The sequence below is a fragment of the Phyllobates terribilis genome, unplaced genomic scaffold (genome assembly GCF_046119375.1).
Source record: "Phyllobates terribilis strain yellow unplaced genomic scaffold, ASM4611937v1 Scaffold_7__3_contigs__length_470593459, whole genome shotgun sequence".
NCBI lineage: Eukaryota > Metazoa > Chordata > Amphibia > Anura > Dendrobatidae > Phyllobates > Phyllobates terribilis.
In genome coordinates this window covers 390,518,352-390,541,290 of record NW_027362767.1, presented here as the reverse complement: position 1 = coordinate 390,541,290, position 22,939 = coordinate 390,518,352, and the positions used below count along the sequence as shown (strand labels likewise).

General features: G+C 47.3%; 1 long non-coding RNA gene across 1 annotated transcript in view; it reads left to right on the top strand.

The window, feature by feature from the left end:
* LOC141154950 (uncharacterized) overlaps positions 1 to 18,102 on the top strand; it is a 49,668-nt gene extending 31,566 nt beyond the window's left edge. The window contains exon 3 of the long non-coding RNA XR_012247500.1: positions 17,905 to 18,102. This is a non-coding gene — a long non-coding RNA (uncharacterized lncRNA). The remainder of the gene's footprint in view (positions 1 to 17,904) is intronic.
* The last annotated feature ends 4,837 nt before the right edge of the window (positions 18,103 to 22,939 follow it).

Below are 22,939 nucleotides of genomic sequence, written 5' to 3'. Positions count from 1 at the left end.
TCGTCCATTGAATTTGTCAGGTTTTGGATGGTTTCTGCTTCAATTGTTTTGCATGAGGACAGAATACCCTCCCAGAGCTGTTGCTTAGATGTGAACTGCCTCCCGCCATCATAGACACTCCTTTTAATGATGCTCCAAAGGTTCTGAATGGGGTAGAGGTCAGGGGAGCATGGGGGTCACACCATAAGTTTGTCCCCTTTTATGCCCATATCAGCCAGAGATGCAGATGTTTTATGTGCAGCATGAGATGGTGCATTATCATGCAGAAAAATGATCTTGCTGTGAAATACACGGTTCTTCTTCTTGAACCATGGCAGGAAGTGCTGTTTGAGAAAATCCACATACATTATGGAGTTCATCTTTAGCGCCTTCAGGGATCCTAAAGGGGCCGACAATCTCTCTCCCCATGATTCCAGCCCAAAACATTACTCCACCTCCTCCTTGTTGGCGCTGTAGCCGTGTTTGCGTGGGGTGTCCATCAACCAGCCATCCTCCACTCCATTCATCTGGACCATCGAGCGCTGCACGGCACTCATCCGTGAACAAAACAGTTTTGAAATCAGTCTTCATGTAATGTTTGGCCCACTGGAGCCGTTTCTGCTTGTGTGAAGTGGATAGAGGAGGTCGACAGGATGGCGTATGCACAGCTGCAAACCTCTGAAGGACCCTGCATCTTGTTGTTCGGGGGACGTTGGAGGCACAAGCAGCTTCAAAAACTTGTCTGCTGCTATGACAAGGCTTTTTTGCCGCTGCTCTTTCAACCTGACGTAATTGCCTGTAGGAAAGAGTCCTCAATTTGCCCTTATCAGCACGCACACGTGTGTACTGTGAATCAGCTACATACTTCTTGATTGCCAAGACACTTCATCCTGATCATCGCACAATGTTGATTGTAGTCATGCCTTGACCTAAACACTCCACAATTTGTTGCTTCTCAGCAGCCGACACATCCTTTTTCTTTCCCATTTTGGCAGAAAATGTAGGCTGCTTAATAATGTGAGAGAGCCTTCTTAAGTAGTCTTGCCTTTCATTGGACACACCTGCCAAACTAATTAGCACAGGTGTCTGCAATTGCTTACAGTGATATAAAGAGCCCTGACACACATCACCATCAATGAGTTTAACTGACAAACAAACAAATTCTTCCCTTATCACTCCTAAACACTTTTTGCATAATAATTTGGAACGCGGTGTACATGTGCTTTTCCACAAAACACCAGTGGTTCACGTAGTGAATCTTACAGTTCTAACTTGCCAACCGTGGTCTGTATGGAATTGTTCAATAAAGGGCCCAAAATTAAGATAACATAGATGGGAGAGGTCTCTATGAATAGGAATTCCTAAGTATTTGATACCCTGTGAGGGCCAGGCAAAGGGAAAGTTGGACTGGATGGAATCCTATATGGATTTAGGGAGGGAGACATCGAGGGCCTCAGACTTCGCTGCATTGATTTTAAAATTTTACCATGTAACAAAGTGATCTATTTCAGCCATAACAGCAGGGATGGATATATGTGATTGAGTGATATATACTAGGACATCATCAGCAAATAGAGAGCACTTGTACTCGGTGCCTCCCACCTCAATCCACCTAATATTGGGGTTATGGCGAATTGATGAGAGCAGGTGCTCCGTCACTAGGATGTATAAGAGAGGGGACAGAGGACATCCCTGCCTTGTCCCATTGGTGATTGTGAAAGGTGATGAAAATGTTCTGACGCACCCCCTGGGCCTTGGGACACCCGGAGCCGGACCCTTTTTGGTAGATGCTGGTGGTTGTAGTCTTCGTGCCGGCGATCCGGTTCCGTGGCTCAGGGCGGTCAAACCAGTGGCGGAACTATTTATGTGGTTTTGATGTTTAAATGTCCGACTACGCCACCCGTGGATTGCGGTCAGAGTGAACCGCCGCTACAGGGCAGACCGCTAAGGCTGGTGTTGTGGGTGCAGCAGAGCGTAGCATAACTCCCCACGGGAGGAGTATAGCCTCAGGGCAGTGTATGCGGAGGATGGGGGTGATGGTGCAGGGCAGCAGCAGTAACGACACGGAGTCAGTGATGCAGTTCAGGGCCTTTACTCACAGTTCTTATTATCCAGACCACGTCTGCAGGTAACGGCTGCCCACGTCGTACTGTGCTCACCAGGTGAGGGGCTCAGACAACTCCCAGATAACTTTGGAGCGCTTCACAGGACCACCTTTGTGTGTCCTTTGTCTGGCCTTTCTTACCAACACTTCTGTCCGGCTGCCTCGGGCCTCCTCTTGGTAAACTTGGCGCCAGTTTCCCTGACCCTATGTGGTGCCTTCCTAGCGGGTGGAGCAAGGGGCTGCGCCACATAAAATGTCAGAGCCTCCGGTTTCTAGCTGAGGGTCGTTTCCTGCCTCCACTAGTTCGGGGACCGGTCTCCCCCTTTGGCCTGACCCCTCCACGCAGGTGGATTCGGGCGTGCGGTGGCGACTCGCCCGTCCGCACCCCTGGGATCCCTTCATTCCTCGTTCCTGGAGCCTTCTCTGCTCCTCTTCCTTCCTTCTCCCTCTTGCAGGCCTGGGCCTCTGTTACTATGCTCGCCTCCGGAGCAGAGCTCATGCAGAGCCCCTGCTCACTGCCACTTCTGCTCAGACTTCTCTGCACTGAACTAAGATGGTGCCCACCTTTTATACTCCCTTCTCAATGCACCCAGGAACTGCTTCCTCCCTGCTCCTGCACTGCAGGGTTCCCCTTCCTCAGTGTTCCCTCCCCCCACTCCAGCCAGGGACAGGGACTGTCGTGCCCATCTCAGGGGCATATTGGTCGCCCTGCCCCACGGCAATGTGGTGTAATGCATGCAGGTGTCGGGTCCTGATCCACACTCCATCCTTATCTGAGAGTGAGATATCACACCTCTGGGTGAGGTGCAATACGTCTGTAGCAACCGAGCCCTCGGTGCTACAGTTCCATTTATCTTCAGCCTAGGTGACGTATTGTGATACAGGGCCGTGATTTTGGCTATAAAAGGGTCCCCTAGACCCCTACCCCAAGCTTTTTAAGAGAATCATATATGGCGTGCCAGGAGACTCTATGGAATGCTTTCTCAGCATCCAACGAGAGTATCTACTTACAAATTTTTAACTGCATCTAGCCCAGGAAATACTTTGTGCCTAGTAGCAGTGTCTGCTAGTCAGCGGATTATCCCGGCTGTTAAGCAAGCTACACCACCTGTAGTTTGGACACTTAATTTTTTCAAAGGAAATGCTTCGGGACCACGGGATACTTAGTGAAGAGCATCAGGAGGCACCCCAAGGCATAGGGGCTGGGACTGGCACTAGGATGCCTTGCGGTGGACAGCCGAGCTCGATCCTTATAAAAGCTTTTTAACTGCAGCAGCTTTAGTGGACGCTACTGGAGCTGGAATTACGCGGCTGCTGGCATGAGACTTGCCCTCCAATAGATCCTTGTAAATGGATTTAAAGTGTATTCATTCAAATTAGAGGGACAATTTAAATTCAAAAGCTTAGAGCTGTCTCCACCACAGGGGGGCTCTCTCGACCCACCAGCGGACAGGCACCAGTATTGGGAGAGGGGGGCTGGCCGTCAGGGTTCACCGCGGCTCTGGCACAAACCCGGCGACACGGAGGTGGCACGGGCAGGAGCGGACTGGCCGTCTCGGCTTCTCACTTTTTGGATTTTAGAAGGGCATGACATGCCTATATCTGTGTCTCCCCCTCCTTTTACTCCTCCACCTCTTTTCTTTTCGCATGACTATATGTACTTGTCACTTTTCCATGTGTTAGTTGTGTCTTCTGAGCAGTTTGTCAGCTTTTGGACACCTTTGAAGGTGTTTTCTATGTGTTTCTATGTGTTTTTGTTTGCCTGCCATTGGTTTTAACGGTGTTCGAAGGTGTTCGACGAACAGTTCGACGAACAGTTCGGCGAACACACGGGTGTTCGACGAACCGAACCGAACTCGAACACTACGGGGGTGGCTCAACACTACTTATAATGCCAGCTGACATCAAGCCCAGGTTAGTAATGGAGAGGAGACTATAAGACACCCCCATTACTAACTCCATAGTGAAAGTGAAATGTGAAATAAAAACACCAACACCCAGAATAAAATCCTTTAATTGAAATAAACACACATTCCTTTAATGTTCTAAATTAAACTCTACTTACCATATCACCCATTCCAGCTGAAGCAATAAAAGTAACATAAAAAAACTAACCTCATCTTTACCTTTCCATGGTTCCCAAGACGGCTCCAGCTCTGCTACATTGACATGACAGGCTGGACCGCAGCAGAATGCTGCCATCCAGCTTGCCATGCGGCAGACACTGAAATAATGCTCTTGATTTTTCTTGAGCATAGAAGAAGTAAGTTTACTACTCCTGTTGCCATGGAAGTAATTGTTTTACTTACATCTTTGAAAAAAGTTTGCCTAAATTTATATTTAATGCATCTTTAAGTTTCGTTCTTAAGTTCAAAAGGTCATTTTGAGCTTTATCCACTAATGATTTTTTATGTATTTTTTCTAGGGTATTGATTTGATGGAGACAAGATAAAACTTCTTTATCTCTAGATTCTTTTAAAATGAGTGACTCGCCCCCTGGGCCGCGTGGGGAACCCGGAACCGGGCCTTTTATGGGATGCTGGGGGTTGTAGTCTCCGTGTGGCGGTGACCCGGTCCTCGGCTCAGGGTGGTCAAACCAGTGGCAGCCTATTTATGGGGTTTTTGTGATTTAATGTCCGACTACGCCACCCGTGGATTGCGGTCAGTGTGGACCGCTGCTGCAAGGCAGTCCACTGGGGCTGATGGTATATGCAGCTTAGGTAGTACAACGCCCCACGGGAAGAGTGCAGCCCCAGGGCAGTGTAGTGGATGGTGGGGGTGATAGTGTGGGCGTCCCAGTACTAATAGTGCTAACGCGGTGAGGAAGCACAGAGACAAGGTATTGCAGTTCAAATGCTTTACTCACAGTTCTCATCCAGGTGACTTGTGCACAAGTAGGACCGCCTGAGCCGTGCTGCGTTCACCAGACAAGGGGCTTGGTCAACCCCCAGGTAATTCCAGAATGTGGCCCAGGACTCCCTTCTTTTCCTTTCTCTGGCTGTGCCCCACCAGTGACACTACTTTTGTCCAGCTGCCTCGGGCCTTCTTTTGGGAGGGCTTCGTGCTCACTTCCCTGACCCTATGTGGTATACCTTTCTAGTAGGTGTAGTGAGAGGTCGCACCAAGATATGATCGCGACCGCCAGTCCTTGGCTGAGGATTAGTCACCTCCACCAACTTGGGATCCGGTACCCTGTTCTGCCAACCCGTCACCCGCAATATCCTGTGCCTTTGGGGTTCCTTCTGCCTTCATGTCTCTGGGCCTCTCTTGGTGTTCCGTTCCCTTTCCTCCTTTCCTCTCTGTTCCTTTCTGTTCCTACTTCTCCTCCTTCCTCGGCCTCTTCTCTAGGCCCACTTCTCCTTCTCCTCTCAGGCTCCGGCCTCTTCTCTAGGCCTGCCTCTGGAGCAGCACTCAGCCTGAGCTGCTGCTCCCTGTCAGCTCTCCTCTCAACTTCTCCTCACAGACTGCACACCATTCTAAGATGGTGCCCACCTTTTATACCTCCCTCTCTGTGTATGAGCCCAGGTGACTTGCAACCAATGGGCTCCTACCTATGCCCAGAAACCCAACCCCTATCTGCTCCTACATCACTGGGTGTGCTTTCCCCTCCCCACTCCAGCCAGGGACAGATGCTGTCGTGCCTGCACTTCTGTCTCGTGGGAGCACCGTTGAGCTGTCCCCCGGAAATGGGATGTGTGTGATGCATGCAGCCTACTGAGCCCTGGTCCACACTCCATCCTTACCCGGGAGTGGAATATCACACCTCTGGTTGAGGTGCAATACCCCTGTAGCGGCCGAACCCTCGGGGCGCTACATGAGCACTTAGGGATATCAGTTCTCCCCGAATTACATCTTTATGAGCTTCCCACATCACCGGGATAGGGGGACCAGATCTCAAGTTTTCTTGGAAGTATGTTTCCAAAGACTTAGTAATCTTTGAAATACTCTTCATTACTTACTAAAGTCTCGTTTAATCTCCATGTCATCTCTCTTTTTGGTAGTGAGAATATGGAGAGTTCCAAAAAGACCGGAGCATGGTCTGATAAGGTTATAGGACCTATCAAGGCAGACTTGAGAGAAGAGCTTGGAATAAACATATAGTCCAGTCTATGATTAGTGGAATGTGAGTGGGAGAAAAAAGTATAATCTTTTGTAGAGGGATTTAGGAATCTCCATGTATCAATTAGGTGTAGCTAATTTAGAGATGTGTATTCTCCCCAAATTCCTTTGTGAAAGATTGGTTGTTCCTGAGGAATAGAAAGGGAAAAATCAGCTCACCCACCTAGAAGATCAACAGCACGGAGACAGGAGTGCTACCAGACTAACAATGAGGAACCAGGAAGACCCAGCTGAACAAATCTTCTAAAATCCATATTTTACTGGGTCATGCAAAAAATATTAAAAGTCCACCTTGGAGAGGAACAGCAAACGCATTTCGTACTGTAAGTTCTTAATCATTCCTGAGGAATCATCTAACTGAGGGTTTAATGGAGTATTTAGGTCGCCCCCTACTATTAAAAGGCCTACTTTAAAGGAGTTCAGAGTCTCCCGAGTCTTAGCCAGCCAAACGGATTGGCCTTGATTTGGGATATAAATGTTGCACCGTGGTGTTTGTGATAAGTCCTTTAACGAATATGTATCTACCCTCTGCATCTGAAAGATGGTCTTTAAATTCTATACTGGTTTCTCTGGATGCTGAAGAGCCACAACTATGGAACCAGGTTGGGAACTTAGATCTGGACAGGTCAGGGGTGAGTTCTGTTTTAAAGTGTGTCTCCTGGATTAAAGCTATGTAAGTGTGATTTTTATTTAAAAGGTGTAGAATCTGACTACGTTTCTGCTGGGAGTTAAAACCCTTCACATTAAGTGATGCAACGACTATAGTGACATGTGGGGTCTTATTTGTCATGATATCTTTTAGTAAAGTAATGTATATGTGAGGAGGTTCAACCAACTAAGCACGAGCATACACATATAGAACAAATCAGGACTATAATATAATTAATATACAACTTATCTGCTGGAGAGGGGATATCATCCCAAGAATAGCAGACAAGATAGGTCCGGTGGTGATACCTTTAGAAAACAAAAGATATTAAATATAACACACAGATGGTGGCAGTCCTGTTCATCACGGAGGTAGAAGTCTAGTTGGTTTTCCTCTGGCCCTAGTCGTGGTGCCTTTCCCCTGCATCGACCATTTTTCAGGTCTCTGTAGCTGAGGTAAGGTGAAATTTTCTTCATCCAATGGCATCCACGAGGGTATCTCAATTTGTTCAATTCCTAGAATTTCCCATGAAGCTTGTCAATCCTCCGGGGTATGTATGGAAATTTGTTTACCATCTTTTAGGACAGCCAGTCCAAATGGGAAGAGCCACCTATACACCAGCTTATTGGCCCATAGAGCGTCCAGAAGAGGTTTCATTTTTCTCCTCTTGGTCAAAGTGGAGGGTGCTATTTCCTGAAATATTTGTATCGGGCTATTACCATAGGTTATTGGACCCTCTTCTCTCATTTTGGACAGAAATTCAGCAGTGTCTACGAAGCTCAGCAGCCCACAGATTATGTCCCATGGTGGGTCTGAGGTCTTTGGCTTTGGTCTCTATGGACTCATTCAATGGTAATGCTTTCGGCCCTTTCTGGACCAAGGAGAAAAGTAAAAATCTCTTTAGACTTTCCCAAGTGTATCAGGAGCGAAGGATTCTGAGACTCCTTTCATCCTGAGGTTCTTACATCAGCTCCTATTTTCTTTATCTTCTATAGGTAGTAGAGCTGAGTTCAGTTGTTGTTTATGATGGATCATTTGGTCCTTCAAGGTATCAGAGAAATCCAATAGATCCGTCTGGACAGTTTCAAGTGATTCAACCCTCTGGCCTACTTGTTTAAGATCTGATCTCAGGCCGGACAATTCTTGTATTAGTGGTTGCATCGCTTGCGCCAACGTTTTCTTCAAGAAAGGTCTGGAGATTGGTGCTGGATTAGAGGATTGAGAATCGGAATCCGTATCTTTGCTGCCTGAGTCTGTGTCAGCCACGGAAGCAAGTAATGATGAGTTAGAGGCTATTTTTCTAGAGGATTTTTGGGATGTAGGAATTTTTTTCTTTGGAAACTTGTCTAGTTCTCCATGCTTACGAGGAGTAGCATTGCTTTTAGAGTCTCTTTCTTTTACACGCTCTTTGACTGTTTTAACCATTCTGAAATAGTGATTTGAGCATGTATGAAAAGGTATCACCCCCTGTTTTCGTTACATATCACACTGTCATGTCTAATACGGAGTGACCTGTTATGTTCTGCTACCAGAGCTAAGGAAAGAGAGGTGATCTGTTCCTACGATAGAACTCAGCTTGATCCCTACGATGTAACAGGGGACCTGATCCTGCGATCAGACCTGCTAAAGTCCTAAGCTAGTCTGTACGGAGACCTATAGATGTGGGGAAGGAATCCCTACAAGTACTAAGGACTGGGAGGAAAAAGGGACACCTCCTAACAGAAATAGTAGCAGACAGACGAACAAACAAAATATATAGAACACAGAGGTCCGTAGACCAAGCAAACTAACAGAGATAGATACAGAGCACAGGCTAGCTAGAAAGTAGTTATACAATGAAGTCCAGCAAAGCCAGAAGGGCGGAGCAGGACTAAATAGGCCAACAAGGTCATGTGACCAGCAATAGAAAAAAACCTAAGAGCAAGGTTCTAACAGTACCCCCCCTTCTAAGAGGATCCTCCGGATCCCCTAGGACCAGGCTTATCAGGAAATCTCCTGTGAAACGCTCTGATAAGTCTGGATGCGGAAACATCATCCGACCTCACCCAAGAGTTATCCTCGGGTCCGAAACCTTTCCAGGCCTCAAGATACTGCAAACTACCTCTATACCGTCTAGAGTTAAGGATGCGAGAAATTTCATATTCCCCGTCCTCCACCACCAGAGGAACAGAGGCAGAGGCATCACAATCCGACACAACAGATTTTTTCAACAGAGAGACATGAAACACCGGATTAATTCTCCAGGAGGTAGGAACCTCCAACCTAACAGCAGATTGGTAGACCAATCCAGTACAGGATTGTGCAATTTTAACCAGGGCAATCCCAACACCACCGGAGAAGGCAAGTTATTCAAGACTACCAAATCCAATTTCTCATGGTGAACACCATTAATAGTGAGAGGAAGTTCACAGACCTTGAGAGTAACATTCTTCAAAGGGGAGCCATCCACAGAAACCACAGCAATGGGGGATGATAAAGGTTCGGGTTTTAAATTGAGTCTTTCCAAGAATCCCCCATCAATTACATTCAGAGTAGACCCACAATCGACAAACACCCGAAATTCCATTAATTTTTCCTGAGCAATAGTGGAAGCAGCTAAAAATACACCCTTGGAATTTAAACAGGCAATACGGGCATGACTGACCATTTTTTTTTCTTTCTTCATACGAAGCTCACAGCTTTTAATCAAATGACCAGAATTTCCGCAATAGAAACACAAGCCTTCAGAAAATCTACGGTCCTTTTCTTGAGAGCGAGGTGTCATCGCTCCAATCTCCATCGGATCTCCGCTGTTAGTGCACACATTCTCATAACCAGAAACTGACATAGCAGAGGATTTGCTCTCATTAACCCTTGCACGCAGTCTCCTATCCACCCGTATAGCTAATTGCATAGCCTGTTGCAAATCTTCAGGTGTAGGATAAGCAATTAGCAGGTCTTTAACCCTTTCATTGAGCCCAGCAAGAAACAGACTTTTCAGAGCAGAATCGTTCCACCCTATTTGAGTAGACCATCGACGGAAATGAGTACAATATTTTTCCACATTACCTGATCCCTGTCTCAAATGTCTTAACTCAGTCTCAGCTGATGAGACACGGTCAGGATCATCATATAATAGCCCCAAAGCAGAAAAAAAACTATCCACTGATCTGAAGCATGTATCACTAGGTTGCAAAGAAAAGGACCACTCCTGAGGCTCTTTGCGCAAAAGTGACATTATGAACCCTATGCGCTGGGATTCATCCCCAGAAGACCAGGGTCTCAAACGAAAATACAATAAGCAAGCATTTTTAAATGAAAAAAATTCTCGGTGTTCACCAAAAAATAAATCCGGCAAACGTACCTTAGGCTCCAAGAAATGTGCTCCAGGACAGTTACTCACATGCTGATGGAGCTCGGCCACCTCCAGAGAGAGTCCCTGCAGGCGATGAGTCAAATCCTGAACCGACACCATGATGGAACAGAAAAATCTTTCCTTAGAGAATTTGCGGGCTGGACTTACTGTTATGTTCTGCTACCAGAGCTAAGGAAAGAGAGGTGATCTGTCCCTACGATAGAACTCAGCTTGATCCCTACGATGTAACAGGGGACCTGATCCTGCGATCAGACCTGCTAAAGTCCTAAGCTAGTCTGTACGGAGACCTATAGATGTGGGGAAGGAATCCCTACAAGTACTAAGGACTGGGAGGAAAAAGGGACACCTCCTAACAGAAATAGTAGCAGACAGACGAACAAACAAAATATATAGAACACAGAGGTCTGTAGACCAAGCAAACTAACAGAGATAGATACAGAGCACAGGCTAGCTAGAAAGTAGTTATACAATGAAGTCCAGCAAAGCCAGAAGGGCGGAGCAGGACTAAATAGGCCAACAAGGTCATGTGACCAGCAATAGAAAAAAACCTAAGAGCAAGGTTCTAACAGACCCAAAAGAATAGCAAGCGTCAGTCTTTGTTTACTTGCGGGGAATGGTCGATTAAACAAAGGTAGAAAGTCTTAATATATAGTTAGGAAAAGGGAGTAATCTTTCCACCAATGACCAGTAAGGAGTATTTGGCTTCTGGTGACTTCTCAGGCTCTCTTCCACAAGTGTGCGTTAATGGAAGATGATATTTACACTAAAAAATGTGTAAAATGACGCTTTTTAAAGGTCTAGGAGCAGGAGCTGCAAAAGCACACATCCTGTCTGCATTGAGCCTAGGCTACACCCTCCATCTTTGCAGAATTTTTGTCCACAGTTTGATTTGTGGTGAATAAATTTGCATGAATTTCAATACTGGAAAGTTTGTAATTGCTCATAAAATACATGTGGGGTGGGGATAGAGAGAGAGAGACAGAGGACCTGCTGACCATAAGATCTTACACTTTACAATAGAGGAAGAGAGGGAGGTTTCCACTGACCATAAGAGCTTATACTCTAGAGGAAAGAGGACCTTCTGATCATAAGAGCTTACATTCTACAAGAGATAAAGAGGACCTGCTGACCATAAGAGCTTACACTCTATAGGAGAAAGAGAGGATCCCACTGATCATAAGAGCTTACACTCTACAAGAGATATAGAGGACCTGCTGACCATAAGAGCTTACACTCTATAGGAGAAAGAGAGGACCCCACTGATCATAAGAGCTTACACTCTATAGGAGAGAGAGAATCCTGCTGACTATAAGAGATTACACCCTACAGAAGATAGAGAGGACCTGCTGACCATAAGAGTTTATACTCTATAGGAGAGAGGACCCTGCTGATCAAAAGAGCTTACACGCTACAGGAGAGAGATAGAACTCCATTGACCATAAGAGCTTACACTCTACAGGAGAGAGAAAGAAGACCCACTGACCATAAGCGCTTACACTCTACATGAGAGAGAGAGAGGACCCCACTGACCGTAAGAGCTTAGACTCTACAGGAGAGCGAGAACTCCATTGATCATATAAGCTTACACTCTACAGGAGAGAGAAAGAAGACCCGCTGACCATAAGATCTTACTGTAACGGGTCCGGGAGGCGGAACCTCTGAGCTACTATACAAGGGGGCGGCCCTTGTAAGGGAGCGGGTGGCAGTCTCTGGGTGAACGGACAGGGAGTTACGGCAAGTGATCAGGGCAGTCTCTGGGTAAGGGGTAGGTACGACCTGTGATGGCGGAGCCTCCGGGTAGGCTAGCAGGCAGATGGTAGATGTGTGCTCCCAGGTGAGCAAGCGAGAGTCTCTGGAATAGCAGGTGGTCACGGCACGTGACGGCGGAACCTCCGGGCTGGCAGGCAGGTAGGTAACGGAGAAGCGCTCCCAGGTGAGCGGGCAAGAGTCTCTGGAATAGCTGGTGGTCACCGCACGTGACAACGGGACCTCCGGGCTGGCAAGCAGGCAGGTAACGGAGATGCGCTCCCAGGTGAGCGGGCAAGCTGGTCCATAGACAGACTGACCGGAGTTGTAAGGCAGACCGTCGGACCTCAGACAAGCAGGCAGGTAGCTGATATGCGCTCCCAGGTGAGCGGGCAGGCTGGTCCTTAGACAGACTGACAGGAGTAGTAAGGCAGACCGTCGGACCTCAGACTGGCAGACAGGTAACAAGTATTCAGGCAGGAAACAGGCAGGTAACTGGCAGGAATCAGGCAGGTAACTGGCAGGTAACTGGCAACGGGACCTGAGGGCTGAAGCACAGGTGAGACACAGGTGCAAACAACATTGCTCGGGCACCTCCATTTTGGAGGAGGTGCCTTTTATATGATGAAGTCCTCCGGCCATTGGCCGGGGACTCTTTAGGGCGGCGCGCGCGGCCCCTTTAAGAGGAGGGGAGCGCGCGCGCGCCCTAAGCACAGGGGCCGGGAAGGAGCGCGCGCCGAGAGCAGAGCAGGAGGAGGACGCCGGGACGGAGCGCGCGCTGACAGCAGAGCGGGGAGAGGAGCAGCGTCCCTGCCTAGCAGAGGGCAGGGACGCCAGCGCTACAGTACCCCCCCCTTTAGGCCCCCCCTTTTTTAGGCCAGACAGAAATTTAGCTAGGATGAGAGGGGCATGGATGTTCTCCCGGGGCTCCCACGTTCTCTCCTCAGGACCAAACCCCCTCCAATCTACCAGAAAAAAGGTCTTTCCTCTTACCCTTTTGCTGGCAAGAATGTTCTCTACCTCAAACTTGTCCTCAGCAGAAACCAGAGCAGGAGGCGTACCTGTAGACTTAGAAAAAGAGTTAAGTACCACAGGTTTGAGGAGAGATACATGGAAGGAGTTAGGGATCCGTAAGTTGGCCGGGAGTTTCAATTTATAGGCTACCGGGTTGATCTGACCGATGACCACCAGTGGGCCGATGAACCGAGACCCTAACTCATAGGAAGGGATCTTGAGTCGGACATATTTGGACGAGAGCCAGACTTTATCCCCAGGACGGAATTGAGGAGGGTCCATCGCTAAATGCTGCCAGGAGGCAGCAGGTACTGGCAGAGGAAGAAGGCGGCCGGCCGACAGGTGTCTCGGAACTTTGTTGCGGGCGCAGGACACACAGGCAGAAACAAAGTCCATAACATCCTTGTGCAGGTTAGGCCACCAGTAGTGTCGGGTAATAAGCTGGAGGGTCTTTTTCCGACCGGCGTGGTCAGCTAGTTTAGACGAATGACCCCAGTGTAGGATTCTCTCCCGATCAGGTACCGATACGAACGTCTTACCAGGAGGGAGACAATTTAGACTCACGGGAGCCACCTGCATTACTCTGGCGGGATCGATGGGGCAGTCACATGGTCTATGAGGTGGTGATGTCTCTGCCTCCTCCTTAACAAAGACATCAGCACTAGACCAATAAGGAATCGGAAGTCCAGGTAGATTAGCTGGGATAGGAGAGGGACGGACGGAATGGACGGGAACCAGGCAGGTTTTATGACAGGCCTGTCCCCAGTGAAGGACTTCTCCGGTTTGCCAGTCAAGCACGGGTGCATGTCTCTGGAGCCAAGGCAGACCTAGCAAGAGGGCGTGAGGGAGACCAGGCAGAACGTGAAAGGAGATACTCTCTGAATGCAGCATTCCCACCTGCAGAGTAATGGATTCGGTGATGAATTGGATGGGGCGAGGTAAGAGGCCCCCATCCACGGCAACAACAGACAAGGGTACAGCCAGAGGTTTGGTGGGGATGCGGAATTTCTCCACCAGGGACTGTGAAATAAGATTTCCGGCTGCTCCAGAGTCAAGTTGGGCTAGTTCGGAATAACGATTCTCCCCGCAGATGATTGAGACTGACAACAGCAGGGATGGAGAGGATTTATTTTTGTCTAGATCGACCCCTCTGAGTGAACCTAGATACAGGCGTTCTCCCGACCTCTCCGGGCAGGCACGGATCAGATGCTCCTTACTGCCACAGTAGAAGCAGCTCCCCTCGGCACGGCGGAAATCCTGACGGGATTTGACCATCTTGGTCTGGTCGACCTGCATAGGCTCAGGAGAGTGTACCTGTGGAGAAACGGAAGGAATGACGGGTTCCTGGAAAGTAGGAGCTAGACGTGGAATCCTTCTCTCACGGGTGGCCTCTTTGGCACGCTCCTGGAACCGTAGGTCAATCCGGGTGGCAAGGGTTATTAGATCATCGAGAGTGGTAGGAATGTCCCGACCAGCAAGTTCATCTTTAATACGGCCGGACAGACCCTCCCAGAAGACGGATACCAGGGCTTCGTTATCCCAGGCCAGCTCCGAGGCAAGGGTACGGAACCGTATGGCATATTGGCCCACGGTGAGGCTTCCCTGACGGAGGCGAAGCAGAGAAGATGCGGATGAGGTCCTCCGTCCGGGTTCGTCGAAGGCTTTCCGGAAAGCCATGAGAAAGGCAGGCAAGTCGGACACCAGGGGATCTCCTCTCTCCCATAGAGGATTTAGCCAGGCCAGGGCCTCCCCGGTGAGATGGGACATGATAAAGGCAATTTTGGCTCGGTCGGAGTTAAACTGGTGGGATAATAGTTCAAAATGCAGGGTGCACTGATTTATGAAGCCCCGAGCCAGGACGGAGTCGCCTCCGAAGCGAGGAGGTGCAGAGAGCCGGGGTCCGGAAAAGGATACCATGGTACTGGCGGAGGTTGTTGGTGGATCAGACAGAGTGTTCAGGCGAGTATTAACATTCCGCAGGTGACCCAGGATGGTCTCCTGTTGGGACCTCTGACGGGACAGTTCAAGACAGAGGTCCGAGAGCGAGGGAGCTTGGGTGCCACCGGGTTCCATGGCCCGAGCAAACAGTAACGGGTCCGGGAGGCGGAACCTCTGAGCTACTATACAAGGGGGCGGCCCTTGTAAGGGAGCGGGTGGCAGTCTCTGGGTGAACGGACAGGGAGTTACGGCAAGTGATCAGGGCAGTCTCTGGGTAAGGGGTAGGTACGACCTGTGATGGCGGAGCCTCCGGGTAGGCTAGCAGGCAGATGGTAGATGTGTGCTCCCAGGTGAGCAAGCGAGAGTCTCTGGAATAGCAGGTGGTCACGGCACGTGACGGCGGAACCTCCGGGCTGGCAGGCAGGTAGGTAACGGAGAAGCGCTCCCAGGTGAGCGGGCAAGAGTCTCTGGAATAGCTGGTGGTCACCGCACGTGACAACGGGACCTCCGGGCTGGCAAGCAGGCAGGTAACGGAGATGCGCTCCCAGGTGAGCGGGCAAGCTGGTCCATAGACAGACTGACCGGAGTTGTAAGGCAGACCGTCGGACCTCAGACAAGCAGGCAGGTAGCTGATATGCGCTCCCAGGTGAGCGGGCAGGCTGGTCCTTAGACAGACTGACAGGAGTAGTAAGGCAGACCGTCGGACCTCAGACTGGCAGACAGGTAACAAGTATTCAGGCAGGAAACAGGCAGGTAACTGGCAGGAATCAGGCAGGTAACTGGCAGGTAACTGGCAACGGGACCTGAGGGCTGAAGCACAGGTGAGACACAGGTGCAAACAACATTGCTCGGGCACCTCCATTTTGGAGGAGGTGCCTTTTATATGATGAAGTCCTCCGGCCATTGGCCGGGGACTCTTTAGGGCGGCGCGCGCGGCCCCTTTAAGAGGAGGGGAGCGCGCGCGCGCGCGCCCTAAGCACAGGGGCCGGGAAGGAGCGCGCGCCGAGAGCAGAGCAGGAGGAGGACGCCGGGACGGAGCGCGCGCTGACAGCAGAGCGGGGAGAGGAGCAGCGTCCCTGCCTAGCAGAGGGCAGGGACGCCAGCGCTACACTTACACTCTACATGAGATAGAGAAGACCTGCTGACCATAAGAGCTTACACTCTACAAGAGATATAGAGGACCTAATGATCATAAGAGCTTACACGCTATAGGAGAGAGAGAGGACCCCAGTGATCATAAGAGCTTACACTCTACAGGAAAGAGAAAGAGGACCCCACTGATCATAAGAGCTTAGACTCTACAGGAGAGCGAGAACTCCATTGAGGATATAAGCTTAAACTCTACAGGAGAGAGAAAGAATACCCGCTGACCATAAGAGCTTACACTCTACATGAGATAGAGAAGACCTGCTGACCATAAGAGCTTACACTCTATAAGGGAGAGAGCGAGGACAATGCTGATCATAAGAGCTTACACTCTATATGAGAGAGAGAAAGAGAAAGAGAAAGAGAGGACCTGCTGACCATAAGAGCTTACACTCTATAGAAGAGAGAGGATCCCACTGACCACAAGAGCTTACACTCTACAGGAGATAGAGAGGACCTGCTGACCATAAGAACTTACACTTTATACGACAGAGAGAGGACCCTGATGATCAAAAGAGCTTACACTCTACAGGAGAGAGAAAGAAGACCTGCTGACCATAAGAGCTTACACTCTGCATGAGAGAGAGAGAGGAGCTACTGACCATAAGAGCTTACGCTCTAAAGAGATAGAGAGGACCTGCAGGCCATAAGAGATTATACTCTATAGGAGAGAGGACCCTACTGATCATAAGAGCTTACACTCTACAGGAGAGAGAACTTCGCTGACCATATGAGCTTACACTCTACAGGAGAGAAAAAGAAGACCCACTGACCATAAGAGCTTACACTCTACAGGAGAAAGAAGAAAAAATGGAGGCAGCACACCAGCTTGTAGAAGGTGAAAAAAAGTGCTATTTAAAAGCCCATAATGGCAACGTTTTGTTTCTGAATGAGAACCTTTCTCAAGCCTAATACATAGGTGTAATTTGGTTAACAATTGTCTGTGACGAGAAACAAAGAGAGGGGTGTTAATGAAAACAACCGCTTAGGTAAGGGTGCTTTCACACTGCCTTCTGACACTTGGTTGTTGTTCCCCTCGTGGCTTACATCTGAATGCCCCTCACAATGGGATTATGTGCCAATGGAGCCATAGACTGCAATAGTATTGACAGAGCGAATGTGCGCTCTGTCGTGCATCATTTTCGGTTGTGTACACCTACTGGAGATGGACACGCAGACACATTATATAAATAGTGTGAGGTACAGGCAATGTAGATGTATTAGGGCGTGAAGTAGTGGACGACTGATTTTTACAGGAAGTGGTCTCCCTTGTAAAATAAAAATAGCTTAGTTCATCATAAGTTGCTAAGGGGTTAAAACTAATTAACTATGACAGACAAATAGATTCATAGACAGCAAGATCATTTCTTTATACTAGCGCTTTCTTATATCTGTTTCATATGGATAATAAACTGTGATGAACCTTGGGAGACATTGAACAATCAGAGGTTTAATTTTAATCAAAATGACATAAACTTTGATCACCCTTGATTAAACCCATTTGTCCTGTGTTTTCTGGCTTCAAATAAGGATCTGATATCCAGAAGGTCAACACCGAGGGGCTGAATCAAGTTCATTATGGAGCTCAAGGTAATGATAGTGATCATGAGGCAAAGTGTTCTTTACTGTGAACTCAGATTCTCTGCTGGACTTTCATGGTTTGATGTCCACACTAAACAGTCCCTTTAATTCATAGACACATTGTAATGTCATAGATGTCCCTGGTGCTATATGAACACTAATGGCTCAGTACTGTATGATAAAACATACACTGGTTGATGTCTGGTCCATTAGACTAAAAAAAAGTCTGGTCACACAAAAGAAAGGTTTATGTATTGACCTTATGTCTTGTAGGGCCGGGGATTCAATTGGGGCAGTGCTCTGTCTGGTCTAGCGAGAGCTGTCAATCAAGCTACGGGGAGGTGCATGGCATGTTGATTTAGGGGGCTGAATGGGGAACTGAGCTCCTGGCCATGACAAGGGTGCACCGAGGAGCCCTCATTGGCATTAGCAACAAAAATGTTTTACTATCAACTAAAGATGGGAAATCTATACAGCAGGTAAGTGTTTTATAGGTAATAAGTCTCATGTATGTCTAGATGTTGCTCTACCTGGGAGGGAAAATTATAGAGATAACCGTCTTACTCACTGTAAGTATCTTGGGTGATTTTATTAAATAAGACAGGTTATATGATAGAAAGAGTCAGGGACAGAACATGTTGCTTTATAGTAAGTGTTTATCTCACCTCAACGCTGGATTCACAGCTACACTGATCATTACTGCCGCAGAATGTCCTCCATGCTTCTGCTTCTGATAATATGCAACATAGACAAAGGAGAGCAGGAATACCTCATGTCTGTGTGTTGCTGTGAATGGGAGGCAGTCTTCACCTACTAGCTAAGAGACAACTGAACTAGATAGAGCCTGGGAAAAAATGCAAGATACAATCTTATAATGACCAGAAAAAGTGATATTCCAGATGAAGACACACGACGACTAGCTCTTCAGCCTGCTCCGTTCAGCGATAGCGCAATACTGGCTTACATGTATGGCAGTAGTCACCAAGGGGTTAAAATAGTGATGTCACCTAATATTATACTAATAATATCTCTCCTTCTGCTCTGTACTTCTGTTTCTTTCCTAGAACTGACATAATGTGGCAACTTAAGGAGCTTTCATTTTACAAATCACTTAAAAATGCTTTTTATTCAAGAAGAAAGAATCGATGAGGCCCAGTAATGGGTATCAGTGTCTCGATTTTCATGAAAATTCTGTAAAAATCAGAAGAATTCATCACAAAATAGAAGACTGTTTGGGATATTAAGGCAGCGGTGATACAGAATGACATTATACCTGATTGTGTTTTAACCACTTAATGATGCAGCTATTTTAGATCTTGAAAGTTATAATGTTTTTTTTTTTTTTTTTCCAATCATCACTTGTTTTTGGGAGGAATAGTTGAAAATGTTGGTAGTGTTATTTGTAGGGTAATGGGAAAAAAACCCTAATCTACAGACCTGCAATTAATTAAATTCACAGTGCAATATAAATGATATGATAGCTTTGATATAGAAGGGTTATTTTTTTTCTATATTTGTTTAGTATCGACTAGTTTCAGAGTCTCATGTTATGTTTAATATTTTTCTCAAGGTTTCATATTTGGTCTAATATTTTCCTTTCCCATAGGGGGTAGAGCACTGGGAAAGGCATAGTAGCTAAAAATGGAAATTTCTAATGGAAAATACATTTATCTGTAAATTACATAGGAAAATTGCTCAGATTGGAATAAACAACTGGTCTGCATTTCAATTATCCGAGCGCTCGTTACTGAGAAGGCCGAGTCCCACAATTTGGCCTCGCTGGTGATTAGAGATGAGCGAACCTTTCAAGGTTCAGTCCGATTCCAATCGACAAATTTCCAGATGTTCACCGAACACTTCATCGAACATATCCGAACCTCATTGAATCAATAAGAGGCAAAACCAAACGCATAGACAACACCTTCAGCGGGGCCCAAAAGCTGCCAAAATAGCTCTAATTAGGAGCAGACACCAGGAAAAGTGGCATCAATTGACAACAGTGGAAATTTTATAATGGCACAGCAGCAGTCATCCATGGGCCATGCATGGGGTATCATGGTCTGGGCCTGCATTTACAGCTTTGAATTGAACTTCAAATTAAGATGAGGTGGGTGAGGGACCGGCGTAAGCCTTCTGTGCTGGGAGCCCTGATACCACATGCAGCAACTCAAGCTGCTTTTCTGCTCAGCCACACTCAGGCGGCACATTAGTTTCGTAGACAACTGTTCGAAAAATGTAAGGATAGTAACACAGGTAGTTGACTGAAAGTAAGTGCAGGCCTACCGGTCTGGGAGCCCTACTGCTACAGGTAACACACATGAGGGAGACCCAACTTGAAGTCTCCACATTTTAAAAATTTATTGCCACACACCACCAAAGTGCCATCAATTTCTTCAGAGTAGAAATAGTATAATGGGACACTAACACCCCTTCCACTACAGGAAACACACCAAAAGGAGACCCAATCAGGAGTCTCCACATTTTAAAAAATTATTGCCACACACCAGTAATGTGGGATTCGGACATATGAGCGAACAGGGCCATAGACTATAATGGTGATGACAGAACTAACTTGCACTCTGTCATGCATTATTTCCGGGCATGTACGCCTACTGGAGACTGACACCAAGACACAGTCTACTAAACATAGTCCATCATAAGTTGTTAGGAGGTTAAAACTAGGAAACTGTGAAAGATAGATTCAAAGATAAACAGAAAAGAGATAATTTCTTTATACTAGAGCTTTCTTATAACTGCTTCATATGGGTAATAAATAGTGATGAAACTTGGGCGACATTGAACAATCAGAGGTTTAATAGTATTCAAAAATGACAAACCTTGATCACCCTTGATTAAACCCATTTGCCCTGAGTTTTTTTTGGCTTCAAATAAGGATCTGATATTCAGATCAACACGAGCTGGTGAATCTAGTTCATTATGGAGTTGAAGGTAATAATAATGTTCATGAGGTAAAATGTTCTTTACTGTGAACTCAGGTTCTCTGCTGTACTTTGTAATTATTAAAACAATTCTCATCTGACAATGCTGGTGGCAGAGATTACAGTTCCTTGGACAATTAAGAAGTAGAGACGAACGAGACAAACACTAGATGCAACACAGCCAGGGGAACACTATGAAAGGTCTGGGACAGTTTTCTCAGATCCTCCCAGCGCCCAGGCCCTGATGCGTGGGGTACTCTGACAAGGAGGGAAACGTTTTGGAAGATGCTGAAGGAGTACTTCTCTGACCCTACCAGTGCCCTCCGTGATTCCTCTATGCCTTACAACTATTGGGTATCCAAGCTGGACATGTGGCATGAACTGTCTCTTTATGCCTTGGAAGTCCTGGCCTGTCCTGCCGCTAGCGTTTTGTCACAGAGGGTTTTTAGTGCCACCTGTCTACTGAAAATGCTGACATGCTGACTCTTATCAAATTGAGCAATGGCTGAATTGGACAGACTTCTCGACATCACCAGATAATAGCATCGGAACATAAACTCAAATCCAGTTGTTTTTTTTGGAGGGTCTATTCCCATGCACCCCTTCACATCCAGACATGGGCATACGCTTCGGGATTTCGTCTATTTTATATAATCTTTCTCCTTCTCCTTCTCCTCATCCTCCACCACAATATCAACATGGTGACCTTCATGCAACACCCACATAATTTTTTTAAGAGAGTTTATGATGCCCGTAGGAACTATTTTTCAAGGCCTACCTCTAAAATTCTGTATGTTATAGAGCATGTTCATGTAAACAGTATGTTCATGTAATGTAAGAAATAGTGGCAGCTGGGGACCGAGTACTGAGAGATGCACGGTGCCATAAGGTTGTGGAAAGATTCCGTCTCCACGAGCCTAAAAGGAAACATTATAAGTGCAAGCATTCGAGAAATGTGGCCATTTAGTATTGTGGCCTGTTGGGTGTTGACTGCATATTTGTGCTTGCATTCAAAGGACTGGGGTAGGGACACCTAAACGCTGTGCTGGAACAAGGATATGGACGTAATTGCTGATGATGTTGGTTTCAAGTGTGCGACGACAAGTGCAGGGTGGGATGCATTTTGCATACGCCATGGATAGTGGTTTGGAGTGTATGCACAACAGCAGAACAGGCAGTGGTGTCATCTGCAGACATTATTTCTGGACTCTGGCGTTTGGCCCAACTAGTCGGGTGTTTTGCTGTCATGTGCCTGAGGATGCTGGTGGTGATCAGGCTGGTAGTTTTGTTGCCCTTGCTGATGCTTTCATGACATATGGCCTTTTTGGGGTTAACTTGACTGTCTTTAAAAAAGAGCTAGACTCGGTATTCCTAACAGTTGGGCTGGCAACTTCCCTCATGTTGGGAAGTCCAACAGTTGCCAGTCCAACAGTTGCCTGCCTTGTGTCTGTGGCCACCCCACTGCTTGTTCATGCCTGTTGTGGTGCTACGCCTCCCTCACCCCTCAGTGCTGCTGTCCTCGCTATGCACATCACCTTGCCAGGTTGGGTCAGTAACTTTATCATCCTCCACCTCGTCTTCCCTCTACGCACCCTGGGCCTCCTCCTGACTTGCTGGCAATTGTGTCTCATCACCATCCTCCACCTGTTTCAACAGTAATTGCACTTTCCCACCGTCATCTTCATGTAACTGTGGCTCCTCAAATTTTTCGTCAATCGCTCATGCGATCTCTATTAATCCTGCTCGAAGCGGGTCGGGCGAGAGGACCAAACATATAAATGGAAAAGTGAACAGCTCTTTGGAGTGTCTAAGTGTGGTATGGTGGGAGGAAGTAGGATCAGGGTGAGGAATATGTGGTCCAAACTCACTGAGACTGGACCGTGTAGAAGACAGGGTGGTGGTGACAAACTGACTGGAAGCATTATCTGCTGTTAAACCAACAACCTTTTCACACTGCTCTGGCTTCACTAGTGGTGTTCCATGGCCCCCTACAAAATGGGACAGAAAGGTATGGTGACATGATGTGGGTGCTTGTTGTGCTCTTTAAGCAGGCACACTTTCAGCTTGACCATGGCCTCGGCCTCTACGTGCACCATCACCATCATGTCCACTTCCCAGTCCCTTGCCACGCGCGTTGCCCATTTTAAATGGAATATCATATTTGTCATGGCCCCAAAAATGAAAGGATCATTAACGCAGTAATATAGGATCACGTCTGATGACCACGGTTTTAGCCAGTAGCCTAATAGATAAAGTATTGGTCAACGACCAAGTGTGAATAAGTTTGAACACACGACTAGCAGACTTTAAATTGACTATAATATTTGTCAAGTTTCCCAAAATGTCTGTATTATGATTGCAGTAATATA